This window comes from Esox lucius, chromosome 16 (genome assembly GCF_011004845.1).
Source record: "Esox lucius isolate fEsoLuc1 chromosome 16, fEsoLuc1.pri, whole genome shotgun sequence".
In the NCBI taxonomy this organism is placed as follows: domain Eukaryota; kingdom Metazoa; phylum Chordata; class Actinopteri; order Esociformes; family Esocidae; genus Esox; species Esox lucius.
In genome coordinates this window covers 24668059-24681730 of record NC_047584.1, presented here as the reverse complement: position 1 = coordinate 24681730, position 13672 = coordinate 24668059, and positions in this window count along the sequence as shown.

The following is a 13672-nucleotide window of genomic DNA, read 5'->3' as shown; positions in this document are numbered from 1 at the left end:
AGGCTATGTTAAGGAATAACAGCAAAAACATAAGAGAACAAAACAGAACCTTACATAAAGTTTCATAAAATATATATAACATGTATTTAAATGTAATTTAGCTAGATGCATCATTACAATGACAGTGTAGGGGCAGGTCTCAAAAGTGCCAGGGCTTGTGAATATGCCAAAGTACTGAAGGCCTGAACTGCTTTTTTGAAAACAATGCAGTGTTATGAAGTACCCTGTACCAGCTCTGTTTTCACCACTGGATATTGTAGAGCCTTACCGTCTTCTGTCCACTGATGTCCATGATGTGTGAAGGCCCCCATTCAGTCACTCTGTACATGAGGTGACATGACAGAATAAATGATTATGTGATGTGAAAACAGGTGAGGTGAAGGAATACATGAAACAGGCTTGAGTAGTAAGAGTAAGGGTTAAGGCTATGATTTGTTAAAAATGGTAGGTGTTACGGTTAGGGTTTGTGTTAAGGTCAGTTATGTTTGTTTTTAATTCAGTATGGCGTGATTCAAAGGAAAAACATTAAACATTGTCTCTACGTGGATTTCATATCACAGCCATATCACAGATATTAACTACACAATTTGATACCTAAGATATACCTTGACGATTTGCCCCTCTGTTAATGCATAACTGCATAACTGACTTCAGTGAGGTGCAGAAGAACTGACCTCAGTAAGGAGTTGAAGAAGACAGTAAGTCTCAGACCAATACAGGCCAGTGGTGAACACGATATATACAGTATAAATACTGGGCAGTATAGTATACTAAATATAAAAAACACGAGGCAATGATGTGAAGGGAAATATCCTTAGACCTCCAAGACAGAATCGTGTTGATTCAGATCTGGGGAAGGTTATAAAGCAATTGTTGATGTATTGCAAGTTCCTAGAAGCACAATGGCCTCCATCATTGTGAAATGGAAGAAGTTTGCAACAACCAAGACTTCCTAGATCTGGCTGTCTGGCCAAACTAATCACCGAGCCAGAATGGCCCAATGGCAACTCAAAGATGGGAGATCCTGCCAGAAGGACAACCATCTCTGCAGCACTTCATCCATCAGAACTTTATGGTAGAGTTTCCAGGCTTAAGCCACTCCTGGATTAAAGGCACATGACATGTCGTGCGAGAGGAGGGAAAATATGTTCTGGTCAGATGAGGCCAACATTGAACTAATAAGCCCGAATGAAAAGCATCACCTGGTTAATTCCATTCCTGACGCGTGGTGGTTGGAGCATCATTCTATGGGAATGCTTCGGGAACAACTGAATCACTGATTCATGTGTGTATGTGGTTAGAGAGAGAAAGAGAGGGAGAGAGAGAGAGCGAAGGAGGATGAAAAGAAAATATATAGTCAGGGCATTTTCAGGAGAGGTATTTACCCACCCGGCCCGTCTCCCTTTCCTTCCTCGTCTCCTTTTCTCCCTCCCTCTTGTTCTTCCTCTTCCTCTCCATTTGCATGGTGGTGGGAGCATCAGGCTATGGGATGCTTCTTAGCAGCAGGGACTTGAAGACCAATCAGGAATGAGGTAAGGAGGAACATAACACAATACCGAGATGCCCTTAAAGAAAAACAAATCCAAAGCTGCGATCGCTGCCAAAGGCACTACTGCAAAGTACTGAATAAAGGGTCTGAATATCAGTTCATGAGAATTTACAATGTATATTTTCAATACATCGGCACACATTTCTAAAAATGTGCTTTTAATTCAGCGTTATTTGGTATTCTGTGTCATTTTTTTAATTTAATAAATGATAAATTACAGTGTACATAAGTTAATGAAATGCGGAGAAAGTGAATGATTCTGAAAACTTTCCAGAAGGCACTGTGCCTAATCTCTCTTATCATTACAGGAATACAATTTGGATATGCTGTGGATGTATTTGGGTTTCCTACAAGAATACCTAAACATGAGCTCTTGCATAGCATACATTAATGCACTACACGCAGATTTGCTACGGATATATTACATTAAATAATGCAGTTGGTATAATCTGTTCATGAAATGCTTTTAGATGTGCAGTGAATGTGTAAGTAAATAGTAGCCCCAGATTCAACAGCAGAACCCCAAAGAGTGGCGCTATGGTTCCCATGCAGTCCGTTCATCGGAGAGGTCACAGTGGACGTTCATCGGCCTCTAGCCTGACCAATGCAGCCCTGCTACCCCATATGGCTGTAAACTCAAAAAGACATACCACCCACGACGGCACAAATCGGATTATCAAAATACAGTCCCTGGGTGGAAACTCAAGCCAAGCTTTTTATTTACAGTGGGCATGTTTCAGTGCTTTTTCAGCGCCACGGTTTCGACACCGCACCTGACAGACTGAATCCCTATCTGAGTCTGATCACATGCTATTCATCAGCCGACGTGATCTACTTACACTGAGACTACACTCTGTGTGTGTATAATACAGAGAGGGCACACTGAGTCAGTCGCACATTCTTGCTTATTTCATTTGTAAAACTAAAAGTACTTTACCTCAAATTTGAAAGCAGTAATTTTTCTCTCAAGTCTGATGAGCAATGCTGGTAAAACTAACTGATGAGTTGTTCAAAACGTAGTATTATTTTGATAATCATGAACAATAACATGTTTGTTTTTTACATGTACAGTATGTAAGCTGACATTACTGTAGATGTGACGCTACCACTTCTGTGTGGCGAGAGATTAACAAGGTTTGGATATAACATGTAACATGCATCACAACACACACAGCCACCAAGTCAGTTCTAGACAGTTTCCAACAGCCATTGTGCATTGTCAAAACACTGAATTAGGTTTTACTGACAACGAAGAGACTTGGAGGGATGTCATCGGGCCATGTAATGATGCATTTTGAATTTGATTCAATCACAACTTACCTCAGAACCTCTGTGTTAATGTTTCAGTGATTATTAAAGCAATATGGCAGGTGAGATTGTGGTATATGACCAAAATACTTGCCTGGTGTCGTACATGTAAAGTGATGAGTATATGTTCTCCGTCAACGTACTGGGAAAAATAAACACATGTACTATAAACCCCTGAGGTACCTTTTTCCTATTAGAAACTGCTTGATCAGCATAGACCAGTAAAAATACATATATTGTCATACCCGTGATATACTTAAGCAATAAGGCACAAAGGGGTGTGGTATATCGCCAATATACTACAGCAAAGGGCTGGTCCTAGGCAAAACACATCACTTAACCACGGAACTGGCAGTATACCACAAACCCTGACATGTCTTATTGCTATTATAGATTAGGTACCAACACAATTAGAACAGTAAAAATGTGATGTCATACCCATGTTATGCGGTCTCATACCACGGCTATCAGCCAATAAGCTTTCCGGCTTTAAGCTACTCTATTTATAGCCTTTGTGAATGAATAGGAATATATGCAAACGGCACCTGAGTTCGGCTGGTTTGAGAGTTGACTTTCTTTCTACAGGCTCGTTTTGTGCAAAATATTTCCTTTACTCCTCCATCGCCCGTTTGATAGATCGATAATCTACCACTCTCACTTTGCTCACACTTACTAACCTAGAATTGAAAAAAGGATTAACCCATTATTAACCCAAACCCATTATTGGGATATACGTCTTTTAGTAAATTTCCATGGATAAGGTTGACAACAGTTGCTATCACACACAGAGTTTGTTCCCTGTTCTGAAAATACCGTACGTTGTTAATGGCCTAGGCTACGAATCAGAAACCTCGTTGCTAGTTCATAGGGCAGATAGACGGGTACTCAAACCTCTGGTCTCTTTGCATTGCGGAGATTAAGTTGTGATTGTGCTTGTATGCACCATAGTTGTAATAAGAATGAATGACAGTGTGATGAGGATGAGGTTAGGGTTAAGGTTAGGATTAGTGAAAGTAGGGACAGTGAACTTTGGTGTCCGCATTTGAAAAGTGCCTGTATGTGTGTGTGTGTGTGTGTGTGTTTGAACAGACTGTGATTCATCTAGGAAAATATGATTAATGGGGACATTTTCCCTGTCCTCATTTAAAAAAAGGAAACTTTTTGGCTTGCGTTTTTAGGGTTTTGTGCTTGGTTTCCGTAACCTCTCCTTGGGCCTCTCCAGATGTTTCAGATTTTTGGTTTTAACCCTAAACTGGCACACCCATTTTAATTAGTCTATTAATCATCAAGCATTTGACTAACTGAAGGTGTGACAGTTAAACGTTAAAATAAAAATCTAAATCATTTAAAGTGATCCAAGGACATGTTCGGGAAACCCTGGTTTTGGCTAAAAGTTACAATTGGGTGTTAGGGTTAGAATTAAATGAAATTAGGAGTTTGATTATGATGAGGGTTTGTGGGTTTGGAGTTAGGATCAGGGTTCAGGCTTAAGAGTAAGGGTACAGTTGTTGATGCAGCCGCGTCTGTGTACATGGCTGAACCCGGTTTACTGTAGATATTAGCGGCCACATCATCCCGTAATCCAAACCCACTTTTAAAAATAGCAAATTGCATTGTTTCCACTGCTCTTTTCATCTGTGTCAGGAATTGGTGATTAGGGGATTGCCGCTGTCCAGTGCTGGAATTGCGCAGAAATCGCTTTCATACAAACATGATCTTTCGAATTTAGCCAATTTAAAATGCTTTGAGGTGTGGTGTCAAATGGAACAGTATTTCTTATGTTTGATCATGTAAACAAGCACTTAAATTATTTTCCAGTCTAGTCTGAGCCAGTCTCTTTGTGATACAAAAGAGAAGCTAACCAGCAACTGGCTTGCAATGCTTAAAAAAAAAATTACAATCAAGCTAGCAGTGCCTTGTTATCCCCTGAGTGCATATCTTTCAATACAAATGTGCTAGATGATCTGTTGTCCCACATCAAAGTGCACCAGACATGTGGGAAAGTGTTCTGGGGGTTGATTGGCTTAATTAGCAAAGCCAATCAACAGCCTAGCTCCAACTTGCCCTCCAAATGACATTTATGTTAATGTCTTAAAAAACTGTGTTTAGCCATAAACTATGAACATGCTCCATAGAATTGAGTGTAACCGTTATCCGTTTGTAGCCCAAACCTGTACAATCCGGTTTGGTAAGAAGTTAAAACAAAGTGCAGGGCCTTGCTGAAATTAATTAAAATTACTGTATTTGGTCTAGAGATGGAGTGGGTTGCTTGTAGGAAAGGAATTTGGGGATTTACCCATGCAACATTAACATGAGAAATAAGCCTCATGTTAAGTACAACACGTGATGTTGTGGGCTATTGGGTTGTATACTGCAGGCTACATTAAAAAACAATTGTAGAGAGCCTGTGTTGATTTTGACCATGGCATTTAGTTTGCTAACACTGAGGTGTGACTACAAAGCAAATATATATATATATTTTTTAATGAATTGGCATACACTACGCAATAAGTGTGAAATTGTGCCTGTACATAAAGGTTGCGCTATTGACTGAATGCTCCCTTCTGATTTCAACTTCATGCTGGAATTCATTCAAATTGCTATAGCAAAGTTCAAGCAGAGTTTTTAATTACAATATTTATTCCATGTCTACACATATCCAATTCAGAAAATATGTCACAGTCACCTCTCAGTATTTTATGTTTGTTTCCAATTCTGAAAATATGTCACAGACTCCTCTGAGTATTTTATGTTTGTTTCCATTTCTGAAAATATGTCACAGTCTCCTCTCAGTATTTTATGTTTGTTTCCAATTCAGAAAATATGTCACAGTCTCCTCTCAGTATTTTATGTTGGTTTCCAATTCAGAAAATATGTCACAGTCACCTCTCACTATTTTATGCTTGTTTCCAATTCAGAAAATATGTCACAGTCTCCTCTCAGTATTTTATGTTGGTTTCCAATTCAGAAAATATGTCACAGTCACCTCTCAGTATTTTATGCTTGTTTCCAATTCAGAAAATATGTCACAGTCTCCTCTCAGTATTTTATGTTTGTTTCCAATTCAGAAAATATGTCACAGTCTCCTCTCAGTATTTTATGTTTGTTTCCAATTCTGAAAATATGTCACAGTCTCCTCTCAGTATTTTATGTTGGTTTCCAATTCAGAAAATATGTCACAGTCTCCTCTGAGTATTTTATGTTTGTTTCCAATTCTGAAAATATGTCACAGTCTCCTCTGAGTATTTTATGTTTGTTTCCATTTCTGAAAATATGTCACAGTCTCCTCTCAGTATTTTATGTTTGTTTCCAATTCTGAAAATATGTCACAGTCTCCTCTCAGTATTTTATGTTTGTTTCCATTTCTGAAAATATGTCACAGTCTCCTCTCAGTATTTTATGTTTGTTTCCAATTCTGAAAATATGTCACAGTCTCCTCTCAGTATTTTATGTTGGTTTCCAATTCAGAAAATATGTCACAGTCTCCTCTGAGTATTTTATGTTTGTTTCCAATTCTGAAAATATGTCACAGTCTCCTCTGAGTATTTTATGTTTGTTTCCATTTCAGAAAATATGTCACAGTCTCCTCTCAGTATTTTATGTTGGTTTCCAATTCAGAAAATATGTCACAGTCACCTCTCAGTATTTTATGCTTGTTTCCAATTCAGAAAATATGTCACAGTCTCCTCTCAGTATTTTATGTTTGTTTCCAATTCAGAAAAAATGTCACAGTCTCCTCTCAGTATTTTATGTTTGTTTCCAATTCAGAAAAAATGTCACAGTCTCCTCTCAGTATTTTATGTTTGTTTCCAATTCTGAAAATATGTCACAGACTCCTCTCAGTATTTTATGTTGGTTTCCAATTCAGAAAATATGTCACAGTCTCCTCTCAGTATTTTATGTTTGTTTCCAATTCTGAAAATATGTCACAGTCTCCTCTGAGTATTTTATGTTTGTTTCCATTTCTGAAAATATGTCACAGTCTCCTCTCAGTATTTTATGTTTGTTTCCAATTCAGAAAATATGTCACAGTCTCCTCTCAGTATTTTATGTTGGTTTCCAATTCAGAAAATATGTCACAGTCACCTCTCAGTATTTTATGCTTGTTTCCAATTCAGAAAATATGTCACAGTCTCCTCTCAGTATTTTATGTTGGTTTCCAATTCAGAAAATATGTCACAGTCACCTCTCAGTATTTTATGCTTGTTTCCAATTCAGAAAATATGTCACAGTCTCCTCTCAGTATTTTATGTTTGTTTCCAATTCAGAAAAAATGTCACGGTCTCCTCTCAGTATTTTATGTTTGTTTCCAATTCTGAAAATATGTCACAGTCTCCTCTCAGTATTTTATGTTGGTTTCCAATTCAGAAAATATGTCACAGTCTCCTCTGAGTATTTTATGTTTGTTTCCAATTCTGAAAATATGTCACAGTCTCCTCTGAGTGTTTTATGTTTGTTTCCATTTCTGAAAATATGTCACAGTCTCCTCTCAGTATTTTATGTTTGTTTCCAATTCTGAAAATATGTCACAGTCTCCTCTCAGTATTTTATGTTTGTTTCCATTTCTGAAAATATGTCACAGTCTCCTCTCAGTATTTTATGTTTGTTTCCAATTCAGAAAATATGTCACAGTCTCCTCTCAGTATTTTATGCTTGTTTCCAATTCAGAAAATATGTCACAGTCTCCTCTCAGTATTTTATGTTGGTTTCCAATTCAGAAAATATGTCACAGTCACCTCTCAGTATTTTATGCTTGTTTCCAATTCAGAAAAAATTTCACAGTCTCCTCTCAGTATTTTATGTTTGTTTCCAATTCAGAAAAAATGTCACAGTCTCCTCTCAGTATTTTATGTTTGTTTCCAATTCTGAAAATATGTCACAGTCTCCTCTCAGTATTTTATGTTGGTTTCCAATTCAGAAAATATGTCACAGTCTCCTCTGAGTATTTTATGTTTGTTTCCAATTCTGAAAATATGTCACAGTCTCCTCTGAGTATTTTATGTTTGTTTCCATTTCTGAAAATATGTCACAGTCTCCTCTCAGTATTTTATGTTTGTTTCCAATTCAGAAAATATGTCACAGTCACCTCTCAGTATTTTATGCTTGTTTCCAATTCAGAAAAAATTTCATAGTCTCCTCTCAGTATTTCATGTTTGTTTCCAATTCTGAAAATATGTCACAGTCTCCTCTCAGTATTTTATGTTGGTTTCCAATTCAGAAAATATGTCACAGTCTCCTCTCAGTATTTTATGTTTGTTTCCAATTCTGAAAATATGTCACAGTCTCCTCTGAGTATTTTATGTTTGTTTCCATTTCTGAAAATATGTCACAGTCTCCTCTCAGTATTTTATGTTGGTTTCAAATTCTGAAAATATGTCACAGTCTCCTCTCAGTATTTTATGTTTGTCCAGGAGAGAAACATTGGCTTTTCAAAGTATTCACTCGCCTTCCACTTTTCCATATGTAATGTGTGATAAATAAACTAGATAAATTGTTCTAAAATAATTGCAAGTACAAAACATAAAATAATCTAAACATAAGTGTTCACCCCCTCCATTCAATATTTGGTAGAAGCTCCTTTGGCAGCAATTACAGACTTTTCCTATTTGGAAAAGTCTCTGCCCATTCTTCTTTGCAAATTTTTTTACTCTGTCCACATATTCTAAAATGGATTGAGGTCTGGGCTTTGACTGGGCGACTCCAAGACATCAACCTTTTAGTTTTTTTGGCTTTCGCTGTATGTTTGGTTCAAGCTAGCTTAAGTAACAAAACAAAATAATTTAACATACAAATATCTGCCACTCAGGAGCTAAAAGTAAAGCAAGAAATTGTAAAAAGAAATATAACGTGTCCTTGCCGAACGAACGTATTTAGTAAAATAGTTTAAAGCAGACGCTTAGAGAATGTTGATATAGATGCGACGACACAAACAGCATGGTGGAATGAAATGAAAGGGGCGGAGAGATAGCGAGTATCAAGGGCCAACAGCATAAAGAGAGCCACTGGAGACCATCTCTGGTGAAGTGAAAGCAAACACCTGAATGTGACTCTTTGTAAAATATCTACTGTGTAAATACTACTGTGTAGATTTTTTTAATTGCACCCTCAATTTTGGTTTTCGTGGCTTCTTTGTATAGCGTTTAAGCCAGAAACCGTTAAATGGCCTGCAGAGCATAGGTACCCCTACGTAAAAGTATAGTGTTTCTGGATTGCATTGAGAATTTACAGTAACTAATTATAGTGTGTTGTCCTAAAGAGTTCTGAGACAGAAGTTCTTGTTTACAAAGTTAGACTGAGCCATTCTTGTGCAAGGACTTGAATTTCAGTCTGCAGCAAAACTTGAGATGCATTCCTGTATCACATTCGTCACGTGCCTGTAGAATTATGCCGAGAGATAGCTAGAGTGGCTCACCTGTTACGTGTCAGTGTTTGGACTGGGGCTGTGTCTCATAGTAGCACACTGATCCCTGCTGAATTTCTCGGGCTCTGTGTCTTTGCCATGCTGCTCCAGTTTCTCTGGGGGGAGTTCTGTAGTATGCGTTAGCTTCCATCCCATTACCATAACTGTTACTGAACCGAGAATGAGATGGGAGCTAAGGAGCACACATGCAACAGACCACCCTCAAGTGTGTTTGCATTTAAGTATGTGTTAGTTCAGATGTTCAGATGTATAAGCGTACCTGGGCCAAAACATTTACATTGCTATGATAAAATATTGAGTTTTAAATAGTTTGAATGTCTCCTATTCCCTAATGTGGTCATATTTTTTGCATGTATTCTTTGATTATTGAATATTTAGTCTATATCCATCAAGTGCCTGTTCACACATTCAGACTACAACAAACCTGTTGTTAAAGCGCTATACAAATAAATTTTGATTGATTGATTTGATCGACCCGATTTTTTAGTAGACTGTAAATAACAGACGGAAACAATAAAATAGCTGCCCGCATAAATTAACACTTGTTGTTTCTTTAAGTTTCTCTGATGAGCTAATGTTTTGGTTGCACCTCAACTTATGTTGATTAGATGCTCTCCCTAATTCTTTATAAATGAAAACCCTACAAAATATCCACTTACTCTAATCGAATGAAAGATTATAATTCCATGTCATTCTATAACCCTGTTTCCCTAGAAGTGGGGACGCTGCATAAAATACAAATGAAAACAAAATGCCATGATGTGATGATTGTACAATGTATCAAATGTTATTGTTTTTGGAAAAAATACAAGCCCATTTTGTATTTGATGCCAGCAATATGTTTCAAAACATTCGGGACAGGGGCATGTTTACCCCTGTGTTACATCACCTCTTAACAATTATCTAAGCATCTGGGAACTGAGGAGACCAATTGCTGTAGTTTTGAAAGTGAAATGATTTCCCATTCTTGCTTGATATAGGATTTCAGCTGCTCTACAGTTGGGGTCTCCTTTGTTGTTTAGCACCTGGACTCTTTTACCACGGAGCCATGCTTTTGTAATACATGCAGAATGTGATTTGGCATTGTCGTGCTGAAATATACAAGGCCTTCCCTGAAAAAGACATTGTCTGGATGACAGCATATGTTGCTCCAAAACCTGTATATAATGTTTAGCATTAATGGTGCCTTCACAGATGTGCAAGTCACCCATGCCATGTGCCTTAATGCACCCCCATACCATCACGGATGCTGGCTTTTGAACTGTGTGCTGTCAAGAAGCTGGATGGTCCCTCTCCTCTTTTGCCCGGAGGACGCGGCGTCTATGATTCCCAAAAATAATCTAAAATGTTGATTAGTCAGACCACTGGACAGATTTCCACTTTGCCATAGTCCATCTTAAATGAGCTCGGGCCCAGAGAAGGAGGCGGTGGTTCTGGATCTTGTTTATACATGGTTTTACTTTGCATGGTAGAGATTTAACTTGCATTTGTGGAATGTACTGTGTTCATATACAATGATTTTCGAAGGTGTTCCTGAGCCCATGCAGTGATTTCCACTACAGAATCATGTCTGTTTTTAATGCAGTGGCATCTGAGGGCCAGAAGATCACACTAATCCAATATTAGTTTTAAGCCTTTTCCCTTTTTTTTTTGTCTCCAGATTCTCTGAAATGTTTAATGATATAATGTACCATAGATGATGAGATCTCCAAATTCTTAGCAATTTTACATTGAGAAATGTTATTCTTAAATTGGTGCACTATATGCCTGCGCAGTTGTTCACAGTGGTGAACTCCTCCCCATTTTTACTTCTGAAAGACGCATCCTCTCTGGGATGCTCTTTTTATACCCAATCATTTCACTGACCTGTTGCCTTTTGCAGTCTTTTGTTGCCCCTGTCCCAACTTTTTTGAAACGTGTTGCTGGCATCAAATTCAAAGTGGGCATACATTTTTTCAAGAAACAATAACATTTTCTCAGTTTGATATGTTGTCTTTTTTCTATTGAATATAGGGTTTATCTGATTTGCACATCATTGCATTCTGTTTTTCTTAACATTTTACACAGAATCCCCTTTTTTCGTATAATAATTATATTCGGACGTTGGTTTTGTGTGTTTATTGAACTTCCCATATACTCAGGAGAATGAAACCTGGCACAGGTCTGAAAACACCTGGTTCACTTTCACTCTTTCTCTCTGGAACTAGTACACTCTGATGGAGAATTTCTGTTACCTCCAGACCTCTGTTTACTCTGAACTGCCAGACCGACTCCAGAACGGACAGATTACGATGGAAGAAATATTGCAACCCTGTTGTGAGTGAGGAGTGGAGAGAGAAGGAGAGACGAAAAAGTAGAAAAAGTAAGAGAAGAAAAGGGAGAAAAAGAAACAGAGAAAATGTGGACAGAGAGAGAGGGAGCGAGACAGAGAAAGAGAAAGAATGAGTTGGTTTCGGGGTTCATGTTAACTGTGTATTTACAGACAGCCCATCAAAACACAGCTCTCCCCTTCGAAACACTTACAGAATCATCAATCATGATCTCTGCACCTGTGTTTTGATGTGAACACTACATTCCAGAAACTGGGTATTTTTTGTTTACATTTCTTTTTGTCCTGTTTATATCCTTATGAGAATAACATAAGATACTGTATATGAAACCACACACCTGTCTTTGTAGACTATGTAATAGGTTCCATGCTCAGTTTTGTATTTGGCTGTATTGGAGATATTGGAGAACGTAACTGATGTTGCGCAGATTAGTTGAATGTGAATGTCATACATGGATATAGAGTTGAATTATATGTATTATTTTTATTATTAGTAGTAATATTAGTCTTATTCTAGTAGTAGTAGTAGTAGTGGTAGTAGTAGTAGTAGTGGTAGTAGCAGTAGTAGTAGTAGTGGTAGTAGTAGTAGTAGTGGTAGTAGTAGTAGTAGTAGTAGTAGTAGTAGTAGTAGTAGTAGTGGTAGTAGCAGTAGTAGTGGCAGTAGTAGTAGAAGAGGTAGTAGTAGTAGTAGTAGTGGTAGTATAGCAGTAGTAGTAGGAGTAGTAGTAGTCGCTATTAAAACTTTCACACATTTCGATATGTAAGTCTGTGAAAATGGGATCTCTTAATCTTTTGGAAATAATTATGAATGACAAATTGATTGGGCACATTGTTAAAAAATCATCCTTACTTCCCCATTACCATGACCTCAAACAAATGGGAACATTCAGTCTATCATGTGGATTGCCTGTGCCGTCTAATTAGAATCACATGCAGACCAGCGGATGACCAATCCCAAGGCGTATGTGGGCCTTCACTCTATATGAGCCTTGGTGGGAGGAGAGGGGCCTGGGTAAACATGATTAGTCATAATGCTGAGACGTATTGTATGGCTGAAAGGCCGCTGATCGGAGATGCAGAGAGGAGAAGGAACAACGGAGAACTGAGGTCTGCAGGGATCGCACTGGACTGTAACCCACGGAATCTCACAGAGAGCCTGTGTTACTGTGTGTGTGTGTGTGTGTGTGCAGTGTGTGTGTGGTGTGTGCAGTGTGTGTGTGTGCAGCGCAAAGGAAAACCCAAGTTCAAAGCGAGGCCTATCGGTGAGTTATTTGTTTGTTTGGTTTGTCAACTAATGAGTTGCTTATTTCCTCAGCCTCCACTGGGAAATTCTTAGTCAGAGCAGAACCTATAAAGCTTTTAGACAATGAGATAATATATTTTCTGATTAAAGGAGGGTCAATTGGCAGTAATTCTGATTGGGACGGGTTTTTATAGCCTTTCTAGTTGGTACTGACTATATAAATCCTATTACTCAAACACATACCGAATATGTACATATCTATTATACATAGGTCATGCATGTAATTTGTAGTTTTATTTCAGGGAGACATAGAATACACAACAGGTTCTGTGGAGTTCAGAGTTCTAACAGAACACTCACTCAGTGGAAGTGGGTGGGAGGGAGAGGCTGAGTTGGTGTTGGGTGGTTCTCAAAACATCTGAAAGTCGAGTTTACATCATCAGTTCTCTAGCACCGATCTGCAGTCTGTTCCTTATAAGACTTATTAACCAGCTTAGAGTTAAAAACATCACATCACAGGCTTTAGTTCAACAGAGAAACCACTGATCAAGGCAGGCTAATTCATGCGTCTAACTTGGAACAATCTGCGTCCATATGCTATGTCTTTATGTGTGCCTGACAGATACAGTGTGAGAGTTGCCTGAAGAGCCCAAAGCCTTAAAGATTAAGAATGAATACCGATACCAAGCTTAATATCTAAATGTAACTATACCGTTAACAATTCTGAATTCAAAATCAACCATAACCTTCACACAGCGACTAACATTAACCCTAACCTTCAGACCTGACCTTTACCTTAACCATAACCATTTGACCTAACCT